Source organism: Macaca nemestrina, chromosome 7, assembly GCF_043159975.1.
Source record: "Macaca nemestrina isolate mMacNem1 chromosome 7, mMacNem.hap1, whole genome shotgun sequence".
Lineage (NCBI taxonomy): Eukaryota > Metazoa > Chordata > Mammalia > Primates > Cercopithecidae > Macaca > Macaca nemestrina.
This window is the reverse complement of record NC_092131.1, coordinates 151,971,793-151,977,792: the sequence shown is the minus strand read 5'-3', so window position 1 is coordinate 151,977,792 and position 6,000 is coordinate 151,971,793.

Here is a 6,000-nt window from a genome sequence, read left to right as displayed (position 1 = left end):
CTTAGATACACAGCTTCAGTGACCTGGGAACCTCACCCCCATCCTCAACAGCAGCCACAGTAAGACCCGCCCAAGGAGAGTCTGAGCTCAGATATGCCTAGCCCCACCCCCATCTGATGGTCCTTCCCTATCCACTCTGGTAGTGGAAGAAAAACGGCCTATAATCTTGGGAATTCTAGGGCCCTGCCCACCACCAGTCCCTCCTCACACTACTACAGCTGATGCTTCCCAGAAAGTGCCACCTCCTGGCAAAAGGCCAACCAGCACAAAATAGAGTACTAAACCACCAAAGCTAAGGACACTCATGGAGTCCCTTGCAGCCTCTGCCACCTCCACTAAAACAGGTGCTGGTATTCATGACTGAGAGATCCAGAGACAGTTCACATCACAGGACTCTGTGCAGACAATCCCCAGTACCAGCCCAGAGCCAGGTAGACTTGCTGGGTGGCTAGACCCAGAAGAGAGAAAACAATCACTGCAGTTCGGCTCACAGGAGCCACATCCATAGGAAAAAAGGGCAGAGTACTATATCAAGGGAACACCCTGTGAGACAAAAAATTCTGAACAATACCCTTCAGCCCTAGACCTTCCGTCTGACAGAGCCTACCCAAATGAGAAGCAATCAGAAAACCAACCCTGGTAATATGACAAACCAAGGCTCATCAATATCCCCAAAAGATCACACTAGTTCACAAGCAATGAATCCAAACCAAGAAGAAATCCCTGATTTGGGAGGTTAGTTATTAAGCTAATCTGGGAGTGACCAGAGAAAGATGAAGCCCAATGCATGGAAATTCAAAAATTATACAAGAAGTGAAGGGATAAATATTTATGGAAATAGATAACTTAAAGAAAAAACAATCAAAAATTTAGGAAAGTTTGGACATGATTTTAGAAATGTGAAATGCTCTGGAAAGTCTCAGCAATAGAACTGAACAAGTAAGAGAAAGAAATTCAGAGCTCAAAGACAAGGTCTTCGAATCAACCCAATACAACAAAGACAAAGAAAAAAGAATAAGATGATATAAACAAGGCCTCCAAGAGTCTGGGATTACGTTAAATGACCAAACCTAAAAATCATCGGTGTACCTGAGGAAGAAGAGAATTCTAAAAGCCTGGAAAATATATTTGGGGGAATAATTGAGGAAAACTTCCCCAGCCTTGTTAGATACCTAGACATGCAAATACAAGAAGCACAAAGAACACCTGGGAAATTCATCACAAAAAGATCTTTGCCTAGGCACACTGTCATCATTATCCAAAGTTAAGATGAAGAAAAGAATCCTAAGAGCTGTGAGACAGAAGCACCAGGTAACCTATAACGGAAAACCTATCAGATTAACAGCAGATTTCTCAGTAGAAACCCTACAAGCTAGAAGGGATTGGGGACCTATCTTTACACTCCTCAAACAAAACAATTATCAGCCAAAAACTTTGTGTCCAGCAAAACTAAGCATCATATATGAAGGAAAGATACAGTCGTTTTCAGACAAACAAATGCTGAGAGAATTTGCCATTACCAAGCCACCACTATAAGAACTGCTAAAAGGAGCCCTAAATCTTTAAACAAATCCTGGAAACACATCAAAACAGAACCTCTTTAAAGCATAAATCACACAGGACTTATAAAACAAAACTACAAGTAAAAAGCAAAAACAAAAACAAAAAAAAAAACGAAGTACACAGGCAACAAAGAGCAAAATAAATGCAATGGTACCTCACATTTCAATATTAACATTGAAGGTGAATGGCCTACATGCTCCACTTAAAAGATACAGAACTACAGAATGGATAAGAACCCACCAATCAACTATCTGCTGCTTTCAGGACACTCACCTAATACATAAGGACTCACATAAACTTGAAGGGGTAGAAAAAGGTATTTCATGCAAATGGACAAAAAAAGCGAGCAGGTGTAGCTATTCTTATATCAGACAAAACAAACTTGAAAGCAACAGCAATTAAAAAGAGACAAAGAGGGACAGTATAGAATGGTAAAAGGCCTTGTTCAACAGGAAAATATCACAATCCTAAATATATATGCACCTAACACCAGAGCTCCCTAATTTATAAAACAATTACTAACAGACCTAAGAAATGAGATAGACAGCAACACAATAATACTGGGGGACTTCAATACTCCACTGACAGCACTAGACAGGTCATCAAGACAGAAAATCAACAAAGAAACAATGAATTTAAACTATACCTTGGAACAAATAGACTTAACAGATATATACAGAACATGTCATCCAACAGCCACAGAATACACACTGTATTCAACAGCACAAGGAACTTCCTCCAAGATAGGCCATATGATATGCCATAAAATAAGCCTCAATAAATTTTAAAAAATTGAAATTATATCAAGCATTCTCTTAGACCACAGCTAAATAAAACTGGAAATCAACTCCAAAAGAAACCTTCAAAACCATGCAAATACATGGAAATTAAATAACTTGATCCTGAATTAGCTTTGGGTCAAAAACAAAATCAAGACGGAAATTTAAAAATTCTTCTAACTGAATGACAATAATGACACAACCTATCAAAACCTTTGAGTTTCAGCAAACACGGTGCTGAGAGGAAAGTTCATACCCCTAAACACCTACATCAAAAAGACTGAAAGAGTAGAAACAGACAATCTAAGATCACACTTCAAGGAACTAGAGAAACAAGAACAAACCAAATCCAAACCCAGCAGAAAAAAAAGGAATAACCAAGATCGGGGCAGAACTAAACAAAATCAAAACAAACAAAAAAAATACAAAGAACACATGAAACAAAAATCTGGTTCTTTGAAAAGATAAATAAAATTGACAGACCATTAGGAAGATTAACCAAAAAAAGAAGAGAAAAAAAATCCAAATAACCTCACAAAGAAGCAAAACAGGAGATATTACAACTGACACCACTGAAATGCAAAAGGTCATTCAAGGCTACTATGAACACCTTACACACATAAACTAGAAAACCGAGAAGAGATGGAAACATTCCTGGAAAAATACAACTTCTAGCTTAAATCAGAAAGAATTAGATACACTGAATAAACAGTGAGATTGAAATGATAATTTAAAAATTACCAAGAAAAGAATGTCCAGGACTAGATGGATTCACAGCAGTATTCTACCAGATATTCAAAGAAGAATTGGTACCAATTCTTTTGACACTATTCCACAGGATAGAGAAAAAAACAGCCCTCCCTAATTCATTCTATGAAGCCAGCATCACCCTAATACCAAAACCAGGAAAGGACATAACCAAAAAAGAAAACTACAGACCAATATCCTTAATGAACATAGATGCTAAAATCCTTAACAAAATACTAGCTAACCGAATCTAACAATATATCAAAGAGATTATCCACCATGATCAAGTGGGTTTCATACCAGGGATGCAGGGATGGTTTCACATATGCAAGCCAATAAACGTTATACATGACATAAACAGAATTAAAAACAAAAATCACATGCTCATCTTAATAGATCCAGAAAAGGCATTCAACAAAATCCAGCATCCCTTTATGATTAAAACTTTCAGCAAAATCGGCATACAAGGGACATACCTCAATGTAATAAAAGCCATCTATGACAAACCCACAGCCAACATAATACTGAATCAGGAAAAATGGAAAGCATTCCCTCTGAGAACTGGAACAAGACAAGGATACCCATTCTCACCACTCCTCTTCAGCACAGTACTGGAAGTCCTAGCCAGAGCAATCAGACAAGATAAAGAAATACAGGGCATCCAAATCAGTAAAGAGAAACTTAAACTGTCATTGTTTGCTGACGATATGATCATTTACCTTGAAAACACTAAGGACTTCCCTAGAAAGCTCCTAGAACTGATTAAAGAATTCAGCATAGTTTCCGGACACAAGATTAATGTACACAAATCAGTAGCTCTTCTATACACCAACAGTGACCAAGCAGAGAATCAAATCAAGCACTCAATCCCTTTTACAATAGCTACAAAAAAAAAAAAAAAAATACTTAGGAATATACCTAACAAAAGAATCAAAAGACCTCTAAAAGGAAACTACAACACATTGCTGAAAGAAATCATAGATGACACAAGTGGAAATATATCCCATGCTCATGGATTGGTAGAATCAATATTGTGAAAATGACCATACTGCCAAAAGCAATCTACAAATTCAACACAGTCTCCATCAGAATATCACCATTCTAAACAGAATCAGAAAAAAACAATTCTAAAATTCATATGGAACCAAAAAGGAGCCCACGTAGCCAAAGCAAGATTAAACAAAAAGAACAAATCTGAGGCATCACACTACCTGATTTCAAACTATACTATAAGGCTATAGTCACCAAAACAGCATGGTACTGGTATAAAAATAGGCACATAGACCAGTGGAACAGAATAGATAACCCAGAAATAAACCCAAATACTTAAAGCCAACTCATCTTCGACAAAGCAAACAAAAACATAAAGTGGGGAAAGAACACCCTTTTCAACAAATGGTGCTGTGATAATTGGCTAGCCATATGTAAGAGAATGAAACTGGATCCTCATCTCTTACCTTATGTAAAAATCAACTCTAGATGGATTAAGGACTTAAACCTAATACCTGAAACTATAAAAATTCTAGAACATAACATTGGAAAAACCCTCTAGACATTGGCTTATGCAAGGATTTCATGACCCAAAACCCAAAACCAAATGTAATAAAAACAAAGATAAATAACTGGGATCTGATTAAACTAAAGAGCTTTTGCACAGCAAAAGGAACAGTCAGTGGAGTAAATAGACAACCCATAGAGTGGGAGGAAATCTTTACAATCTATACATCTGACAAAGGACCAATATCCAGAAGCTACAACGAATTCTAACCAGTAAGAAACTAACAAATCTAATCAATAAGAAACTAAGAAACTAACCAACAAATATAATCAGTAAGGAAACAACAAACAATCCTATCAACAAGGGGGCTAAGGACATGAATAGACAATTCTCAACAGAAGACATACCAATGACTAACAAGCATACTAAAAAATGCTCAACATCACTAATGATCAGGGAAATGCAAATCAAAACTACAATGTGGTATCACCTCACTCCTGCAAGAATGCCCATAATCAAAAAATCAATAAACAGTAGATGTTGGCATGGATGCAGTAAACAAGAAACTCTTCTACACCTGCTGGTGGGAATGTAAACTAGTACAGCCACTATGGAAAACAGTGTGGCGATCCCTGTGTGTGATATATATACACATACACACACACAGGGGAATACTACACAACCATAAAAAGGAATGAATTAACAGCATTTGCAGTGACCTGAATGAGATTACAGACTATTATTCTAAGTGATGTAACTCAGAAATGGAAAACCAAACATCATATGTTCTCACTGATATGTGGGAGCTAAGCTATGAGGATGCAAAGGCATAAGAATAATACAGTGGACTCTAGGGACTTGGGAAGAGTGGAAGGGGAGCAAGGGATAAAAGACTACAAATCTGGTGCAGCGTATACTGCTCAGGTGATGGGTGTACCAAAATCTCACAAATCACCATTAAAGAACTTGCTCATGTAACCAGATACCACCTGTACCCCAATAACTTATGGAAAGACAAAAATTTTTTTAAATCAAGTTAAAAAACAAAATGAATAATAAAATTTTTTAAAAAGAGTACATTGTGACTGGGATGGAGAGTATGTGGGTTGCAGCTGGATATTGAAAGGAGAGAGAGAGCTGTTGAAAAAATAGAAGCCAAATCTGGCGTATTAGCACACATATTAACACTAGAAACAATGATGATTTCATTAAGAGTTTTCCCTAAGTTAGAATTCAACACCTAATCAAAGACATTCTGTTCAGAACTAAAGAAGGCAAACACCTTTTTCTCAAATTATAATTTGTCCTGACTGTGTAGCAAGCACAACTGGGATGCCAATGCAAGGGTTCCCTGCTCTCTCATGTCTAATATCAATAATCAGTTGTTCCCAGTCTCACCTTTTTTTCATTCTT